This window comes from Harmonia axyridis, chromosome 5 (genome assembly GCF_914767665.1).
Source record: "Harmonia axyridis chromosome 5, icHarAxyr1.1, whole genome shotgun sequence".
NCBI classification, from domain to species: domain Eukaryota; kingdom Metazoa; phylum Arthropoda; class Insecta; order Coleoptera; family Coccinellidae; genus Harmonia; species Harmonia axyridis.
The window spans coordinates 3,639,385-3,661,106 of NC_059505.1; the positions used below are offsets into that span (position 1 = coordinate 3,639,385).

The 21,722-nt window shown below is 37.1% G+C and overlaps 1 protein-coding gene across 2 annotated transcripts in view; it reads right to left on the reverse strand.

The window, feature by feature from the left end:
• The window catches only part of LOC123680254 (heparan sulfate glucosamine 3-O-sulfotransferase 1), a 117,026-nt gene that overhangs the window by 51,303 nt on the left and 44,001 nt on the right, over nt 1-21,722 (reverse strand). Inside the window, exon 1 of one of the 2 annotated variants that reach the window (XM_045618051.1) lies at nt 3,552-3,755. The exons of the other annotated variant lie outside the window; for it this stretch is intronic. The gene's annotated coding sequence lies outside the window, so the exon portion shown is untranslated. Of the gene's footprint in view, nt 1-3,551; nt 3,756-21,722 lie in introns of those variants that run through there. 2 annotated transcript variants of the gene reach the window in all.

Consider the following 21,722-nt stretch of genomic DNA (forward strand, 5'->3'; position numbering starts at 1 on the left):
TAAATGTAGATAATGTCGTCCTCCATTATTTGCCGCCCTTCTAGAGTGGGCCCTGCAGTTTCAGGTTCCTAGCTCAGTTTCGATTTGAGAAAAAGCTTAAAAATTTGTTTTTTTTTTGTTTAAGATTATCGAGTAAAACAATCGGATGATGCGGATAAACCAATATCTAATTCGAATGCGCCCACGCCAACGCTAGTTAATTTGATAGAAAAAATGAAGAATATTATAAAATAATGGAATGTCGTATGAAATAATAAAACTTCTTATATTTCTTGAGAAGTATCAGTTGAAAATGATGAAATGGAATCGTTTATATTTTGCATTCCATTCTAAGGAATCAACAGTCTGATTAGGGAATTGAAAAGAAAATAATCCAGAACCCCAAGTGACCATAAAATTCGGCAACGTAAAGGGAACGTAGACAAGCCTGTTGAGTGCATGTGTTTTTTTAGCGTCAATAACTCGTAAACAGCACTATGAGGGGATCACGCCACATCTGGATGATATTTATGAGTATAATGTATAATGCGGACCTTTTATGGTTTTTGATGTTATTTAAGTTTGTCGGTATTCCTTCCTGTTGTTGCTGACTGAATTAAATCTCATTTGATTTTTGCCGCCCTAGGCGACCGCCTACCCTGCCTACCCCCTAGCGACGGCCCTGGCGGTACAAGAGAAACTTTTAGTCTTTCCTCCTTAATATTCTGGCGATCATCACGATTGGAGATGGAAGAAGGTGATCCGTCATGACGCCGACCAAGAACCCGAAGGATATGGGTTCGAGAGGCCATTTTCCATCGCATGGATAATTGAAAAATCGTTACTTTGCCCAGCAATTACTGCTTCCACTCGCGAATTTATCAGTTGTCATCGGCTGCAATTACTCGCTTAAAAGCTCAGGTTGCACGAACGGAAAACTGCGTATTAATATTTGCAAGTTTTAATGCACAAATGGTCAAGGTCGGAAGAAATGATTCAATCTCAAGAGAAGTTGGGAGAGTAAGATTTAATTATTGAAGTTCCTCAAGGATCGGTATTGGGACCATTTGAAATTAATTTTGAATTTTAGGGTGCTTACATGTTCTGTTGATCTCTCACTCAATAAACAGTAACTGAGAAAACGGAATGCTCACTCACGAGATATTATCTCGTAAGGTATCATCTGAAAAACATGAGAAAAGCGTCTGAGGACATATGTCTCTTCTGTTAAGAACTCATTGAGACAGTCAAACACTTGCTGTTCACCGGAAAAGGCTTGGCTCTTGGTTTTTAAGGCCGGAACAAGTGAATGTAGCTCCCAGAAAAGAAGTAAAATTCATTGAGACATAACTGCCGGACTGGTAAGCAGCGTGGGGATGCACAACAGATCTTTGCGTCAAGGTGCATGCAAGGTAGGATGATCTTTCGCCCATCCTTCAATCTAATCTAATGTTCTGTTCAACCTTGGACAATTTTTTCAAACCAATTTTCTGATAAACTCAGTCCAGTATGGAAAAATTTTTGACTCTTGAAAAGTTACATCCTTAAGATCTATTGTAACCCCTGTTCTGAGCACTGCACCATGTACCAAGAAAAAGAGCACAAACTTCTTTCAGGGGCCCAGAACTTTTCTGTGGTATAGGTGAATGTGCCTACAAGAAAGTGTTCCAGAAAAAAGAAAAATCGATAGAGAAACATTCCAGCGGAATCTTTCTGGGTTATTATTATCATTATTCACAGAATAACGTGGTCGTTGCAGCTCTGTTAGCCTACAGGGAACTGCGACCAAATCGATCTTTTGTTCTTAACTCTACCTAATCATACAAACCCAAGAAGGCTGTCGATGCTGTTAACGAAACCGACGACATCGTTAGGAGCTATTACTTCGTTATTATCCAGAACTGACTTTTCTATGTGAGTGGTTCTTAGGCCAGTCAGCCCCAGACATTTGCACATTATGTGTTTGGCTGTTTCTACATCCTTCCGACAGAGCCTACAGATCTCATCTGCTGACTTACACATGTGATACAAAAGGTATTTGCACCGACAGTGTCCTGTCAGCAGTCCCACCATTACACGAAGCTCAGCTCGTGGTAGCTTTAGATGCTTCCTGGTAAAGGATGTTGAAAGCACCACAAATTTCTCTGCCTGAGCAGACCAGGAGTGTTTCTCCAGAGGGTATCCTTCTGGGTTGGTTCATTCCAAATAGTTTCTCTGAAACTTTGATAATGCGAGATATAAAAAGTAATGGATCTTAGCAAGAATTAGCTATGCCTCCTCACTGTATTCCTTGTACCTTTGAAATTGCAGCCTCAGGAGGCACCTCATGAGAACGGGTCTAACAGAAAACGACTAGTGAAGATTCTGTGCAGAGGAGGAAGAAACTTCAGATCACCTGGCGGCGGCATCCCTCGCCAACTCTAGCAAACGCAAAAAATGCATTTGACAAGAGACTTGTGTAAGTGAGAAAATAACCTCCATGAAGTCATTCCAGATACTGGAATCCATTAGAACTCTGGAACTGGATGGTGAGCAGAAGACTACGACGACTAACGGCAAGAACAGTTCTGATGGGGGCAGAATAGAGCATAAGATTGCAGTGCAAATGCTTGAATCTAAATCTTCATTGCACCGCAAACTTGAGATCTATTATGCCCACTTTTTGAGCACTGGGCACTGTTCAGGTCATCTTCCAATATCTGGAATGGCTTGGAAGTGGTTCCATTCTCACTTCTACAAGTATCTCGTTCAATGATTTTTGTTTTGACTTGCATTGGCCAGGCATTTTATGACCAGATGATCCCAAAAGATTCTTCACTCATCTTATTCTCATTAGATCCTTTCTGAGGCGACAATGCCCTCTCAGAAAGCAAGTAAGGGCATGTAGCATGTATCCAGTTACATGAACCCTCTGCGTGTAGCACTTTTAATATTCAATTAAATATGTACAGAAGATCATAAGAACCTTTATTATAGGCGTTATAATTATCACAGTTCTACAATGAAAGAAAGTCTTTTCGATCTCTAGTAGCCGTGACATACTATACAAGAAAAATAATTGTTTCTATGGGCATCACACGCATTTTTTTCGATCTGACTAGGCCTCCATACCGCTATTCTATGTTGTCATCCATCTTCAACCATCCCAGCAACCCAATTCCACTTTATCTCAGCCACCTCTTGTATTATGTCACTGCCTTGGTTGGTCTTCTGATGTTCTCATTCCTAATTCTGTCACGGAGTAGACGCCTAGCATGAGACGTTCCATGGCTCTTTGTATTGTTGAAAGTTTATTTACAAATGGTTTAGTTCAGCTTATCGTTTCCAGTCCGTATGTTTGTACATGCAGTATACATGTGCTGTATATTTTACGTCAGGAATTTATAGGGATCTTATTGTTTTATGCGGGTTCACAATTTTGCTGAAAGCTGCACAGGCTAACAGGAGTAAATAAGTAAAATTAATAATAAAATGCACTCAGCAAACATACATACTCTGATGTGTATCATGCCAAAAACATCTGATCTTCCACAATCGCAGGAAAATATTTATGATCTGATATTTGAACTCACCAGTTTTTTCTGACACTAAATTCACTAACTTCGAATGTCTTCAAAGTCAATTCATTCACAAACAAGTTGGTAGAAATTGATTGGAATAATATCACCCAACTTGCTGTTGTTCATTCAATTTCCAATCGCTCCACAATTCATGTGAATTTCTGCCAAAATTGTTTGGCGGCTTCCCAAAAATAAAACGAAAACAGTGTGCCGTATATCTGGAGCTACAGGTCTTTCAACAGGTAGGACAGTTATTGAATTCGAATTTCGGGTTTCATTGCTACATGCAACGGAATGCATTGCATGAGTGTTGCATTACCTTTATTTTTGAGCGTTGGCCTCCGAACCAATGAAAATTTCTTGATTTTTAGAATTTTCGGCCGAGAATGGTTTCAAATGATTAGGTTCCACTCAGTCATGACGAATTCGTCTTCAATTTAGATTATGACCGCCCAGCTCTATACAAATTTTCGTGTCAATAACTCCTTAAGATCCATGGACAATTCAAGTAGAATATCGAAAAAAGGAGGAAAGCGCTGAAGTGAAATTTTCCGATACAAAATGGAATAATGAAAAATAGAAATAAGATTCATTCTTGAATATCTGTTGATTATCTGACGAAAGAGGAAAAGGATACGCGATGACAGAGATACTTCACAAAATTTTTCCAACTAAGCGATAAAGGATAGTGTGTTGAAAATAAGTTGATACCTCAATTAGATATCATAATGATTGAACTTCGGAGTTAGATATTTTGAACATGAGACCATGAATTTCAAACTTTCAACCTGTGTTCAGAAAACTGAATAGAATATATTGAAACAAAAATCTACAATATTAGAAACGTAGATCAACACTGAAATATCTTCATAAAAGTAAATGTGAATGAACAGAAATCTAGTACAAGGTTGTGAGATAACGGTTTCAAAGTTCATACGAAATTTAAAAAAAAAATTAAATTCGGCTAAGCCTACAAAAATTTTTTACTTATATCAGTGCTTTTTTTTATTTGTTTTTGAATTGATGTTCATTATACAGGGTTACCCATTTCGAAAGGTCCACTGGAATAAATCCTTGGGAAGATCCTGGACCAAAAAATGTTTCAATTGAAAGTTTCTTAGTCTTCAGGGCGACCGACGTCGAATTCAAACATTCAAAATGAGTTTGATTTCAAGGTCAAGTAGACTTTTTAATACTGAATTCACATTTTTTCTCTGTAGAATAATAATTTCCTTAAGAAACTACAAATAAAGGGTGTTTTTTTTAGAGCTATAGAACTTTAAATTGCAATAAAACAACGATGGATTATTCGATTGACATGAATTTCATTTCTCCGCAAGCTAATCATGTGGCATTACATTTTAAATATGATATCTGGCATATGACCGCCACGGCTGGCTCGGATGTAGTCCAATCTGGACGTCCAATTTTCGATGACTTTTTCCAACATTTGTGGCCATATATCGGCAATAACACGGCGAATGTTGTCTTCCAAATGGTCAAGGGTTTGTGGCTTATCCTCATAGACCAATGACTTTACATAGCCCCACAGAAAGTAGTCTAGCAGTGTTTAATCACAAGATCTTGGAGACCAATTCACAGGTCCAAAACGTGAAATTAGGCGGTCACCAAACGTGTCTTTCAATAAATCGATTGTGGCACGAGCTGGTGTGACATGTTGCGCCGTCTTGTTGGAACCACAGCTCCTGGACATCATGGTTGTTCAATTCAGGAATTAAAAAGTTAGTAATCATGGCTCTATACCGATCACCATTGACTGAAACGTTCTGGCCATCATCGTTTTTGAAGAAGTACGGACCAATGATTCCACCAGCCCATAAATCGCACCAAACAGTCAGTTTTTCTGGATGTAACGGTGTTTCGACATATACTTGAGGATTAGCTTCACTCCAAATGTGGCAGTTTTGTTTGTTGACGTAGCCATTCAACCAGAAGTGCGCTTCATATATTTATATATTTATTTTTTCATATATTTATTTTATTTTCGTACAATGAGTCATTTTATCGCAAAAGCGAAAAATATAAAATATTCTTAGATTTTCACAAAGAGTGACATCCTGCAAAGAAAAATGTATATTCCATATCACAAAAATCTACTTGACCTTGAAATGAAAATCAAGGTCACATTGGATGTCTGCATTCGATGTTCCTCTGAAGTATTGTTGAAACTAAACGTCGTCCACGTCTATACCTTCTAATTCCGTGAAAAAAATCATTTATAATATCAGATCGATGAGGAATCGACAAAACTTAGATTTTCGTTAACAGCGACACTACGAGCTACAGCAGCAATATTTTCAGTTATTCTTGAGCGACGCATACGGTTTCGATTTTTCAAATCACTAACTTGTCCGAACACGACGACCCAAATCTGCTTCAGTTTTGCGAACTGCGACAGAATTTCATCATTTTTGTTTTCAATTTTAACAATTTCAATGCGTTATTGAAGCATCTATCATTCCGTTTCTAGTAATGGTTCAATTTTTACTTGTCAAATGTCAAAATATAACTGCTTGGAAAGTAACAGCTGCCCAGATAGAGGGGTTATTCGAAATGAAACATCTTACTGGAAAACCCTCGATTTGATTAGAGTGTTCATTAACTTATCAATAGTAGTAGTAACTGTTATTTATTGTTAAACAAATGGCTGAATCAATCATTTCAATATTTATCGTCACGACCGAGAAATCATTTTTAGAAAATCTCTTCCAAAGAAAAACTTCCCGTAATCACTTCCGCAATAAATCAAAATAGACCAATACCGTCCAAGTTCCCGATACCGAAGTAAATTTGTCATCTTTTCTCTGCAGCAAACTGCAGAATCGATGAATCCCTCGAACAAATAAGAACAGAAAAGATTGCGGAAACACTCCAGTGGATATAATTCATTTTGCCTCCTGCTGCATTATTGATTATTGTCCTAGTGGGTTAATTGCTACGATATTTCATCTCGGTCTTTTCAACATCGGCTTTTCCGCTGGGCAGCAGTCTTCATAGTTAACTTCATCCACATGTTTTTATTTCGTTTTGTTTGGAGCCACGAAGCTCAAATTTCCTCCGGGGATTATTCTGCTGCACAATTGAAGCAGAAAATGTTTGTTTGCGGCAAGTTGTGCATTCTCGGACAACTTGATAAAATATTGAGCGAAACGATTCATATTGTTTGTTTTAGAAATTTTCTGCGGAATATGTATTTCCTTCTCTGGACAGAATGTGATGGGAGTAATTAAATGCAGACCGCAGAAAATATTTTATTCATACAAATTCATTACGCTTCCTGTTGAGTAAACCCCTCTCATTTAGAATGAACTATTTCATACGTTTTTTGGGCGTGCAAACTGTGCGTTGTAACCTGTTTCAGGTGAAGCGTTGAAGGAAGTCATACCTCGAAATGAATCTGTTAAATGAGTTATACTGGGTTATTCATGTCATGGTCCGGATTTGACAGACCTGTTTCAATAACATATGTCAAACAAAACGGTCAAGTGTCATATGTTTGATTGAAGGTAACCTATTTAAAAATTATGAATCGTTCATATAGTGTTGAACCTGTGAAAATTGTTAAAACTCACTACAAAAATAATGATTCTGTATTGAGTGCGTTTTTTGCATAACGGCAGATTCTGGCCGACATAATCGTCCATCTGATCGCACAATTGGTAAGACAGTGAAAAAAAAAGAGACTGGATCTGTTTCTGATGTCTTTAGGCCTATACATGTAGGCTTGGTTAATCGGTCGTCTAGAAATATGATTCGATTACCTGGCCTTTCGTCTTTTTCTCCGTGACTTTGTCGGATTTGTAATAATTAAACTCTTTTCAATTATTTACATCTATTTACATAACCACACTTAAACAGTACAAACTCAGTATTGAGAAGATCTTAATTACGTCTTAATTACAAGTTTCTCACTACGGTACTGAATTTCGTCTTTAAATCGAGTGTTAATTACTCGAAACGTCTTCGATTATCACGTCTTCGTCGTACCTCAAGTTTTCAGTCGTCTCGTTTCTAACTTGTTCGCGACTCGTCTCAATCTAGTCCGTGAACCGTCTTTACGTCTTACGTCTTAAGTTGACCGACCGAACTTGACTCGTCTTAGACTTGCCTTGAACTGACTCTCGACTCGAACTTACTTCGTCCCCTGACCGCAACTTACCCCGTCCACTCTGAATATCCTTCCCTCCTTCCGGCTTGACCACACCCTTAGGGAAAGTACCATCCCCTAGTCCAATAAGAATTTTGCCGTACCGCCCACAAAGATCCTCACGGATTCCTGGAAATCGAATATTCTCGAAGGACTAGTACCTGATACACAGATGTAACACATCTGGTACGACTGTATTGTCTTCGAACTTTCTCAACCCCCCAATAAATCTCTTCAAGATTTACAACTCCATGACATATCTTCGACACCTCGAAGAATTACACATCCTTTTTACATTATATGTACAATAACACATATTGGTACCTAAAAGTTTTTAAATCGATACTGAAATGTATGATCCAATCAAAAATCCATTTTTCATTACAATTCTCATTTCTTTTTATAGTAAACACCCCAATATAGAATGAACGAAACAAGGTTTTTTCAGGTGATGAAACCAAACTCATTTTATTTCCTTTGTTTGCTAGGAAGAAGGTTGAAAAAACTCCTCCATTCCAAAGTTTCCGGCATTTCTAGATTCGAATTAAGATAACCTAGACAAATGCTAGGTTGGAAATATGTCACGAATGGAAAACCTCCTTCGCGAGAGGGAAAAACTTTCGGAACAAATTTTTATCCACCCCTTGTCGACGAATGCCAGAAACGGTGCCAAGGTCGTACAGCTCGTCTCTAGCATAAATCAAAACGAGGGAGGTTTGAGCGTTTATAAATTCAGAATAACGGGAACTACGGAAACTAATGCACCCTCTATTTCGTGAATAGGCCTCAAACCCTAATTCTCACCCCCCTAATAACTCCTTCATGGCTTATTCAGATTGAGGCGTCGAGGCTCGAAGGGAGAGCTAAAACGCTGGTGATCATTATCCTTAAAAATACTGTATTAGGGGTTCGTTACAGCTCGTTATTCTATTTGAACTCGTCAGTCCTCGAAGAAGTTGAAAGGGGACATCGGATTGCATCATTGATCTCTAGAATTTGCTCCTGTGTTATTATCTGAATCTACATTTTCTTTTGCAGTGACGGGACGCTTCTTGGATGGGGTTTCTTATTGATTTTGATGGAAAATATATCCCATGTAACATTTTTCTCCTCATTTATTCCTTACAGAAGAGAACAACTACATTGGATTGTCCACCAGAAGATAGGAGGAGGAAAGAAAAGGAAAAGAGACGAAAGTTTTTGTTCTTCGTTGTCTAATGGATGATGTCCTTGGTTCTTCATTTTCTTGAACATCAAGACATTCTCACCAAAGTTCTTCTCCTTCTTCTTCCTTTTTTCAAAAAAAACTGTATCCTGTGTCTTCTGCCTTCTTCCTGTTATCCTTCTGCCTCCTGTGTTATCGAGCTCCAGCTTTCTTCCCATCGCTTTGGAGGACGTCCCAATGGTCTATGTGTACTAGTATTCTGTGTTTCCTAGAGTTTAACTAGTGTTTAACTAGTTTTTCTGCTGGAATCCTTTCCATAAGGTCTCTTCAGTACCTCCAACGTGCTCTAACCCATCTGACCACATATTTGCACCTCTAGTACCTCTTTACATGGTCATGAGTGCTACTGCTTTGATACATCTTAAACTTCTCATTTTTATATCATCCTGGATATCTCTCTTAAGATTTCTCGGTATTATTCCAATAATTGAGGTTATAATTGGAAAGTTCTTGTTGAATTCATTTCCCACTGGCGTTTTATCTAGAACTCGAAATCTCTGTATTTTGACACTTTGCAACCTCTTTTCGAAGTTATTGTTTGGTTTTTTACATCTATGAGTATTATTGTATTCTGATCTTTATCGACTAATCATATATATGTTCTGTTCTGTGTTTTATCAGTGAGAACTGTACAATTCCAGTACATTTTGAGGTATTCATTCTCCAGGTGGTTTCCAGATTGTATAGTCTATCCAAAGTAACTTGGAGGAAGCCAGAATATTTCGATTAGACAAGGATAGTCCAAGTTTCCAGGAACTTCTTTGGTGCCAGTGAATTTATTGCAATATTTACCAATAAACCCTGGTATTTAGCGGATCATGGTATCCACTTCAAAGGGACATCTATGGCCAAGTGTTTTTATTAACTAGTTCAAGTGACTTTGCATATACTATACTAGCAGTAGGGCACTTTTCACACTGCATTACTCCTAATATGGTTGCCAATTCATGGAGAAGCATCTACCTTAATGAATCGTATTTTTCTTTATATGCGTTACATGCAAAATTTTGACATCCAGCTGTTTTATATTGGATTGTTTCATTCGTTGGACACCCATATTGGCATCGATCGTCAGTGATAGTTCGATTCTCATGATATGTTTGCAGTAGTTTCTCGTTGAAATGACTTAATAGCGATAAGAAACCTTTCTTCTGGTTATAGTCCAACCTGATGTGAGCCAACTGTTCAATGCTGCAATGTCGACATGAAATGTCTTCCATATAGGTGCTTTTCCCCCATCTTAGCTCAACATGGTCCTTATGCAACACCTGAAGGTATAGATTTGTCAGCTTCACACAATGTTGGGTAGATCTCAGGCATACTTGCTTGGTCTCTGAAGTATATAGGCTTTCTATTCGCTCATGATCTCTAGCAGACAGCCTCCATTATTCCTCAGCAGTGTTGTCCTAACCATGTTGCTTGTTTGCTTTCATCATCAAAGTACTCATTTTTCGTTCCAGGTTTTTGATATCTGTTTTGCTTCATTATTGTTATTGAATTTTGATTTTTGGAGATTGCTCTACCTTTTGGCGACGATGACAGTTTGTATAACCTAGAAACATGACATTTTCGATAAATTCTATAATGTGCAAAATCCGAATAAGGGTTCGAAAAGATAGCCGTCCTCAAATTCGATTTCAGTTGTCAAACAAGAATAATTCCTCAGTATACAACTATAAACCATGTTTTATGAAGAATATTTCAATGGGGTAATGAAATTAATAAGTCTTAAAGCAATGAATCATAAATAGGTACCATATAATGAAGGAATCTAAATTAAATTGAGTAAAAACGTAAATTTATGATGAATACGATGACACGAAAAAATTCATAGCTCTTTTAAACGGGTAATAAACCGTTCTGAGCATCCCACTTTTATGGATAGTGTTATCTTCTTCAGGTTGCAGATGAGTCTTCGGCAAAATATGGTTTATAGCATATACAGGGTTAGAATATTAGAGAGGCACTACACTACTACAGGCATATAGAAAACTGTTAGAGATACAGAGTGGCCCAAATCACAAAAAAGTTGCGTTATTTGGGGATTAGTGTGTTGGTGTTAACAAATCCAAAATATATCCAATGGTTTCCGAGATATTTCGAAAAAACTGAAAATCGAGATTTTCTTTTTTTCCAGTATAACTCATTTGTTTCTGGAGATAGCTTCACGAAATTCGGTTTGTAGTCATTAACCAATTTAGAGATTCCAATTGTGTCGTCAGATTTTTCTGTTTTCCATTGTTTCAATGACGCGATAGTCAATTTTATTTTCTTATGGACGCCATATTGTTTGTCCTTATGAGGTGACGGAGAAAAAAATTACGAATTCAACAATGTATCACACTCTACAAAAATATCGAGTCTAGGTACGCGAATTTGAAGAGTTGTTATGCGAAATCATCACTTGACTATCACGTCTCTGAAACAATGGCAAACAGGAAATATCTGAAGACACCATTAGTATCTTCTATATTGGATCATGGCTATAAACTAAATAAACCAAAAGTCATCTTCAAAAACAAATGAGTTATACAGAAAAAAAGAAAATCTCGATTTTTAGTTTTTCCGAGATATCTCGGGTACCATTGGAGATATATTGAATCTGTTAACACCGACACATTAATCCCTAAATAACGCAACTTTTCTGTAATTTAAGCCACCCTGTTTCTTTAACAGTTTTCGATATCCATGTAGTGCTCCTCTAAAGAGTTCTAACCCTGTATAGCTGCATCTATTATGGGTATCGATAAGCAGTTTCATAACACCCCGAGACAAGTTTGGAACTTGAAAATACGAAATTTCCACTATACTGCCAGGATCCACCATCAGCATAACAATCACCTATTTTCGCCTAATTCGTCGATAAATAGTCTGGATCTAAAATAACCAGATCTGCATAAGCTGGATCCCCTACCCTCTTACACGAAGAAAAACCCAACGTATCCAATACGTTTCAGTTACACAGACAAGACTAATCCAATTCCGTGGAACCAACCCCGTAAAATATCAACCTGAAGGGTAAAAAGGGTTCGTGGGGGTGGAAAACGATATTACGATTTTATCGTGGAATATTGCTCTAGCCTTAAATATTCAAAGGGTTGATTTCCATCATATTTGAATATCCCAGGGCCGAAATTTTAACGTCGAATAATAAAATCTCGCTCATGAGAATGGTAGAGGGATGCTGTCGTTCGCGTTTATTGGACAATGGGCGCGGAGTCAATTGGATTACGATACGTTTGAGCGCCTTCGTGGTATCGGGAATGGTCCAGAGGTGCTCCCACGCACTGGGTCCATCAGTGATACATGTTGGGGGTGGGGGGAATTGAGTGGACACGCACTTGATAATTTGAATGACAATTCGAAGTTAAAACGTTGAGATACGATAGGACCAGTTGAGTTTGAGGCAGTGGCGTAGCGCTAAATTTGGGTCCCCCTCGCAGAAGTAGGTATAGTCGATTCAAATCATATACAAGGTTGTTTATTGCCTTTCACATTTCAGGCATCTGTAGGAAAACACTATTGATATAATTTGAACGTATTTTTCGTCCCTTAAAATTGTCAGTGAAGATCAAAACACCTTTTCATAGGTTTAAAACAATTTTTCCACTCTGGATCAAATAGGTCCAAAAGATGCATTTTGAATCATCAGCTGCCTTTTCTGGTGTTGAGAAATGCTCGAAACGCGATAAATGGTTTATGTGAGGAAACAAGAAGTTTTTGGTTACTAAATCTACACAATTTGACGTTTTGACCACTCAGAAATTCACTTGTTCGAACCGAAGTGGAGGCTTGCATTGTCATGATGAAGGATGATTATTATTATTGTTATTTTGAACTGGGGTCGTTTTGGTTCGGTAAGCCTTCCGGGAACTGCGACCATGTAGATCTTTTGTTCTCCACCCTACCCATTCATGGAAACCCAAGGAGGTCGTCAATGGCGTTGATAAAACTGACAACCTCCTTAGGAGCCTTGGCCGTTACCTCTCTAGTATCCAGGACCGACTTACCCATGTGAATGGTTCTTAAGTCAGCTAGCTCCAGACACTTGCATACCATGTTCGGCTGTTTCTGCTTCTGATCCACAGAGCCTGCAAATTTCGTCTGCTGACTTTCCCATACGGTACAAATGATGTTTGTACCGACAGTGCCCCGTTAGCAGTCACACCATTACCCGAAGCTCAGCTCGTGACAGCTTCAAGAGCTTTTTGGCGTAGGTAGGTGAAATCGTCACGAATTTCTTTGCCTGAACAAGTCTAGGAGTGTTAGTCAAGTGGATTATCCTGTTGTTCAACTCCCATAGCTGGACCGCAGCTTTATATTGGTCTTTTCCTAGCCCACAGAAAGGCTCAGGTCAAGCAGGTGTTAACCTTGATGCACTTTTTGCAAGTTCATCAGCTCTTTCATTTCCTTCAACCCCACAGTGCCCTGGTACCCATAGTAAAGTCACTTTATTGTCTCTGGCCAGCTGTTTTATGATGTTACGGCACTCCCTAGTCAGCAGAGACCACTGGCAACACGATTCCAGGGATCTCAGCGTGGTTTGGCTGTCCGTGGTGATGTAGATATGAAGGATGATTCTTCTGTGAGATTTTTATTTTAAAATTTCCGCTAACACTTCAGGTAAACAAGTGGTACCTTAGATTAGATCAGATTCAAGGGGTTCTATTGCACTGCGACCTAATGGTCTATTGTGCCCTTCATCAGAGCTATTCTCACTTTACGTGATATACAGCTCGCCTAGCAGTACCAGAGTACTCATGAACTCCAGAATCTGGAATGGCTTCAAGAAGGCTACTTCCTTACTTCTAAAAGTAGGTATATTTTGCATTAGCTAGTGATGGTGAGGCATTCCGTCTGGATCACAGAGTCTTTTCCTCCTCGCTACATAATCTACACTCATCTTTTTTAGCTAGACCCATTCTCTAGAGGTGATTCCTGAGGCGACGGTGCTCTCGAAGGAATTCAGTGAGGAGGTGCAGTATATTTTTGCTGAGATCTAGATACTTCTAAAATCTCGCAGTGTCAAAGATTTGAAGAAACTTTTTGGAATGATCCAACCTAGGAAGATTCCGGTAGTGTTTCTCTTTCGGTTTTTTCCTTTTCCTGAAACTCTTTCTTGTCAGTACAGTTGCCTATACTACAGTGTGGTTCTAGGTGAATGAGAGGAGTGCTCTTTTTCTGGATAGTGTGTTGGCTTCTTCATTTCTTTTAATTCCCAATTGACCAGGAACCCAGACTGAAAAAAATGGTTATTTTTGCCTATTTCTTTGAATTTCAAAAGTGACTACATTGCTCTAATTGTACTGTAGCTACATGTCCGGTTATTACGAGGAAACAGGCGTCCATTTCGTTTCGATGTGATTTGAGTACCAACAACTGCTTGGTTTAGTTTCGCGTTTGCATGTATCCAAGATTCGTCACCAGTAACGATCTTATAAGTGTCTTTTCAATCACCGCTAATAAATTTTTTGAGCATTTTTTTGCAGCAATTGATACGAGCCCTTTTAAGAGCGATTATCAAATTATGAAGCATACAAACCGGCTCAATGTTATTGTAAAATCGATGTATGCTGGTGGAACTAATATGCAAACGTGCCTCTTATATCTCAATGTATGATATATGACGGTAATGCATTTTTTTTGTACCTCATCGATGTTTTCTAGCACACTGGAGTGGACGATTTTCACAAAATTCAATCTTATGTATTCCTATTATAGCTATTCTCTTATTTATTTTCTGATACATCAATATGTTTCGATAAAATTTTAAGGAAATGAACGGGTCACTGTTTGGTTAGCAAGAAAAATTCCTCAAACAGAAAAAATATTCTACTAATCGTAGTGCAGGAAGAAAAAAGGAATGAAACAAGGCTGGAAGAAGGAAGAAATGGATGAAAGCGTAATTCATAAAATTGAAATGAATTCTTATGGTAAGCATTAAGAATGCAAGAATGACTTAAAACGAAGGAGAATAAATGTCATACATCGAACAAGCTATAAGTTCACAAACTATAATGAGAAGAAGGGAGAAATACTTATTTTACCAATTAGGATGAGCTCAGAGTATTACATAGATTATACTGTACAAGTTGGTATTATATTTTCAAAGGGTATCAAGTGATGTGGCAAAAGTTCTTAATTGGTGAAATCTGAAACTAAAGTGTCGACACAGAGCCTTAAAGTTTATTTTAGTTCGCAAACTGAAAATATTAAGCTACTAAGAAAAGTTATATTTGCTATCTATCTAATTCAAAAATTTAAAGAGACTGATAGTTGCCTAAATTGTTTAAGGTTTCAATAAGAAATAATAACAGCCTAAAATGGCTTTTCGTAGGTGCTAATTAAAAAAACTAACAATCCGACAATATAATATAAATTTCAAATTACCCATTCCATTCCAACGAACTTTTATATTCAAATCATTTCTCATGAATTTTCCAACAGATTTCTGTTGATTATATTCTTCCATTTAATATCCGTGGAATATTAAAATATCATATTAATGACAAACTTCCGAAATGCCTTTTCCGTAGAGTGAAATTGAATCGGGCTGTGTAATAAACCAAAATAGCTGTAATTAAGAAAGCTGATTTTCAAGTGGGTTTTTCATCAGAATTCCGCCGAAGTAAAGGTAGGAAAATTATGGCTCCTGACAGCTGGAAGCCAAGTGCCAACAATATAGCCAATTAAGATAACGAAGCTGAATTACCTTCTACAGATTCAGTTGTGAAATACGGCAGTATTTTCATTTTTCAATGGGGTTAAAAATGGAAGGACTTTTCATCTGAAAAATGGTAGTGTGAATAATAGGCTCTCGCCTCATTCTTCCTCTCTCGAGAATAATGAAACTAGAGGTTAATTGAGCTTATAGGCTGACTGGGATAGCATTCACTCTGAATAATTGAGGTTTTCTCTGGATAATTGAGAATAAGTAGTATTGTTGAACTACCATTCAGCATTAAAATTGAATGGAAAGAAGTTTTCTCGATTCACTTCGATTGAATAGATTCGAATCAGTGAATTATAGAAAGAAAAATGGTATTTGTTTCGTATTGATACTGTAGCAATTGATTATCCCAGAATAAAGTGAAGGCTTTTACAATGAGAAATTTCATTTTTAGTAGCTCGCTATCTAGGCAGCTTCTCTTTTGAAGCTATCTTTTTTGCAATTTGACAAGTAAAAATTACGCCGTTACTAAAAATGGAACGATAAACATTTCAAAGATGCAGTGAAATTATTCAAATTCACTAGAAAAATTGTGAAAATTTTGCAGTCACAGTTAGCAAAACTAGAGTACTTTTGGGTCATCGTGAAGCACCTTCTCGAAAGGCAATAGTGGAACTGTTGAAAAAATTCGAGCTGTTGGGACAAGTTACGACAATGTCGTATCTTGGCTGGTTATGTCCTTGAAATGCATCTAAATGATCAGGATTTTCATCGAAAACTCATCTTCTCTCATGTTTATTTTCAACAAGACGGTGGTACGTGGCTTTCGGAATAAACGTTTTCTGGCCCTGTTATTTCTCAAGTAGGTGATCCCAATTGTTCACCAAGATCTTGTGATTTAACAAATTTAGACTTTCTTCTTTTGTGGCCACGTGAATGATAAAGTCCATGCCTCTGCGCCAAAATTGATTCAAGATCTTAAAGTGCCAAGTGCTCCCAATATAGCCAATTAAGATAACGAAGCTGAATTACCTTCTACAGATTCAGTTGTGAAATATAGCAGTATTTTCATTTTTCCATGGGGTTAAAAATGGAAGGACTTTTCATCTGAAAAATGGTAGTGTGAATAATAGGCTCTCGCCTCATTCTTCCTCTCTCGAGAATAATGAAACTAGAGGTTAATTGAGCTTATAGGCTGACTGGGATAGCATTCACTCTGAATAATTGAGGTTTTCTCCTGGTAATTGAGAATAAGTAGTATTGTTGAACTACCATTCAGCATTAAAATTGAATGGAAAGAAGTTTTCTCGATTCACTTCGATTGAATAGATTCGAATCAGTGAATTATAGAAAGAAAAATGGTATTTGTTTCGTATTGATACTGTAGCAATTGATTATCCCAGAATAAAGTGAAGGCTTTTACAATGAGAAATTTCATTTTTAGTAGCCCGCTATCTAGGCAGCTTCTCTTTTGAAGCTATCTTTTTTGCAATTTGACAAGTAAAAATTACGCCGTTACTAAAAATGGAACGATAAACATTTCAAAGATGCAGTGAAATTATTCAAATTCACTAGAAAAATTGTGAAAATTTTGCAGTCACAGTTAGCAAAACTAGAGTACTTTTGGGTCATCGTGAAGCACCTTCTCGAAAGGCAATAGTGGAACTGTTGAAAAAATTCGAGCTGTTGGGACAAGTTACGACAATGTCGTATCTTGGCTGGTTATGTCCTTGAAATGCATCTAAATGATCAGGATTTTCATCGAAAACTCATCTTCTCTCATGTTTATTTTCAACAAGACGGTGGTACGTGGCTTTCGGAATAAACGTTTTCTGGCCCTGTTATTTCTCAAGTAGGTGATCCCAATTGTTCACCAAGATCTTGTGATTTAACAAATTTAGACTTTCTTCTTTTGTGGCCACGTGAATGATAAAGTCCATGCCTCTGCGCCAAAATTGATTCAAGATCTTAAAGTGCCAAGTGCTCCCAATATAGCCAATTAAGATAACGAAGCTGAATTACCTTCTACAGATTCAGTTGTGAAATATAGCAGTATTTTCATTTTTCCATGGGGTTAAAAATGGAAGGACTTTTCATCTGAAAAATGGTAGTGTGAATAATAGGCTCTCGCCTCATTCTTCCTCTCTCGAGAATAATGAAACTAGAGGTTAATTGAGCTTATAGGCTGACTGGGATAGCATTCACTCTGAATAATTGAGGTTTTCTCCTGGTAATTGAGAATAAGTAGTATTGTTGAACTACCATTCAGCATTAAAATTGAATGGAAAGAAGTTTTCTCGATTCACTTCGATTGAATAGATTCGAATCAGTGAATTATAGAAAGAAAAATGGTATTTGTTTCGTATTGATACTGCAGCAATTGATTATCCCAGAATATAGTGAAGGCTTTCCCAATGAGAAATTTCATTTTTAATAGCCCGATAGCTAGACAGCTGTCTCTTTTAAAGCTGTCTCATTTGCAATTTGACAAGTAAAAACTACGCCATTACTAAAAATGGAACGATAGACATTTCAGATGCAGTGGAATTATTCAAATTCACTACAAAATCGTGAAAATTTTGCAGCACAGTTAGCAAAACTAGAACACTTTTGGTTCATCGTGAAGCACCTTCTCGAAAGGCAATAGTGGAACTGTTGAAAAAATTCGAGCTGTTGGGACAAGTTACGACAATGTCGTATATTATCTGATTAGGTCCTTGAAATGCATCTAAATGATCAGGATTTTCATCGATAAATCATCTTCTCTTATGTTTATTACCAACAAGACGGCGGTACGTGGCTCAGAAGCAACGAAAGAATCGCAGTTTTAAAAGAAAAGCTTTATTTTTCGAGCAGGTGCTCCCAATTGGTCACAGAGATCTTGTGATTTAACACCTTTAGACTTTTCTTTTTGAGACCACGTGAATTATAAGGTCTATGACACTACTCCACAATTGATTCCAGATCTTACAGATGAAATTTGAGAAGCAAATGTGCTAATTGGTCTTGGAAAATTATCCAGCTTCATTTTCTATGACTCTGATAATGCTATAAACAAGTAATTTTGAAATAATTTCTTCATATAGTCACGCAGAATATCAACCCGATAATTGAAATATTGCAATTTTTCCAAATATCTAATTTAATTTCATTTTTCATAATTGTGGAGACTCGGTCAACAAGAGATTCTGCAAAATTTCAATTCTATTGGATTGGTTGTAGAGGAATTTTTAGAGTATTGCTTTCGCTAATGTGCTAAAATTATCAATACAACATTTTTCAAGAAGCTTCTGATGGTTTTTGTATACAGGGTGTTTACAAATTGAAAATACCAAGGAAATTGAGTAAGGATTCATCAAGTCAAGTAGTTATACATTTTAACCAACTACATGACTCGAACATCAAGCTCTTGAGTTGACTTGATTATAGATATTCATTGCTTAACTTCATATCAAGCTACTTAATATTACTTGAGCTTGATATGCACGCGTCGCACGGCATATATTTCTACAATCTCGTGCGCGCTTAGACTAAATAAGGGGATTCCTCGATCGCCGACAGACTGAAGCATTCGCCAGTTTGACTTTATTAGTAGTTTTCTCAAATTTATATGAAATCTGATGGTAGATTTTTATAGTTTCAGAAATATCTTTCCACACTTGGTCAAAATGGCCAAAGATTTCTTATCGACACCAGCATCTTCAGCTCCTGTTGAAAGACAATTTGCCAGAGTTGCTCTAACAGTTACAAAAACCCGCAATAGGTGATTCGACAAATCTAGGTATAAGATGCCTCATGTGTCTTAGATCCAGAATAAAAAATTATTATATTATCTACATCATCTTGTGAAGGTGATGAGAAAAACTTCACCTCCCTGTATCTCGAATACAAAGCATGTTTTGGAAACTTTTTTAATGATGTATTTGAATTGAAATATCTATGGAATATCTATGCCAAATTTAAGTTCAACTCTATCTCAAATACAAAGCATTTTTATAGGATCTTTTTTGATTTATTCAGGGAATCTCTCATTTACCTTTGTACCTCCAAGTTAGGAACACCCTGTGAATCTCAACATGATCAGATCATCAGTCACGGAAATATCTAGTATTTTCCAATATTCTTCTTGAATTGTCATTCAATTTTTCGTAGTTTTGATTCGTCTTCAAAAGAGTTTAAGTATGAAGTGTAATATCAGTAGAAAATTTCGCGAAAAATCAAACAATACGAACTTGAACAAACGCTAAAAGCCTTCTAGATTCACGTCGGTGCTTTATTCATTTTAACAGCGTATTCCCCTCATAAAATGGCAACTTTGATACGTATCTATTTCACGATGAAACATGAAATACTAATGAGCAAGGTAATTTCGCTAAAATTCAATATATCAAGAGACCGTGTGGATTCTGCATCCTAGGGAAATTTCTCAGTTGGGCCTATTACTTTGGAACAACGAAGAATTTCGAGCGGGAAGAGCGCAGGATGTTACCTCTTATAAGTTTAAGGGGAAGCTGAGCGCTGAGATAAATTACATGTTTCTTTGATATCTGAAGAGACAACCTGAAGAGCTCTCGAAAAGATAGAGCATAGAAATGAAATGACCTCAGTGTGACTCGTTTTTGTTGTCATGGTTGCTGTTATTTTTGCTACATCGACAAAGGAAATGATTGCCAGAAGTGTGCATCAAAAATTTGAATCACTGAAAGATCTCAACTTCTTGACCTTCACTCGAAAAGAAAAAGTTTCAGACGAATGTTAATATTTATTCGGAAAAATATTTGATTCTTTTCATGAATAATATAGTTTTCTTTGAATTTAATGGGTGACAATCTGTTCTTTTGCCGATACTGAATGTCGTTGATATTTCGAACGTTCTTCTATATTTGGCCAATTGAAAAGTCCCCGGTCTGATGCACAGATGGCGACGCTAGTATTAAATCCATATGATTTTTAGTTAGCAACAACCTTCAAACGATACGTGTTAAAATTTGACTGCAGTCCGACCATCAGTTCGTGAAATATTGCGTTGTGAGAGTAGCTACTTTTGTTATTTCAAGAAAGATGAAAAAAAAATGTCGTGTGCTGATAAAATATTGCTTTTTGAAGGGAAAAAATACAGTTGAAGCAAAATCTTGGCTTGATGAAGAGTTTCCGGGGTCTACACCAGGAAATTCAACCATCATTGATTGTTATGCTAAGTTTGAACGTGGTGAATTGATCACCAAAGACGTCGAACGCAGTGGACGCCCAAAAGAGGCTTTCACCCACGAAAAAAATCAAAAAAGTTCTCAAAGTAATTTTGAATGACCGTGAAGTGAAGTTGATCGAGATAACAGCCATTGTGAAGATATCATCTGAACCTGTACATCATATCATTCACGAATATTTATACATGAGAAAGCTGTGTGCAAAATGGGTGCCGCCTGAGCTCACAATCGATCAAAACCAACTACGTGTTAATGATTCTGAGCAGTGTTTGAAGCTGTTTAAGTGCAACAAACCTGAATTTTTTGCGTCGATATGTGACAATGGATGAAACATGGCTCCCTCATTTCACTCCAGAGTCCAATCGATAGTCAGCTGAGTGGACTGCACACGCTAAACCAAATCCAAAGGGAGGAAAAACACAAGAGTCAGCTGGCAAAGTTATGGCATCAATATTCTGGGATGCGCAACGTATAATATTCATTGATAACCTCCAAAAGGACTAGACCATCAACATCGAATATAATATAGCGTTATTGGATAGATTGAAGGATGAAATCGTTTAAAAACAGCCCCATATAAAGAAAAAAATCGGTAATCATTTAGTTATAGCGATGAGATTTGACACTTAGGTGACACCTTCTTCATTTTCAAAGAAGTACGCGACCAAATTACACAACCTACAGTGCGTTTTTATGAGTCTGTTATTCTCTGTATAATTTATTCTGTTGATCTATTATTTTCTATTTTATCAATCTATTATTCCATCATTCTGTCATTTCCTTTTTTATCGTTAATCATTTCATTATGTTCATCTTCCTTTCTTGATTCAAATTGTTCGAAAATAATGTTATCAAAATCAATAAAATCATCCAGTATTTACCAGAGATCATGAAAAGAACTTCAATTTATGTT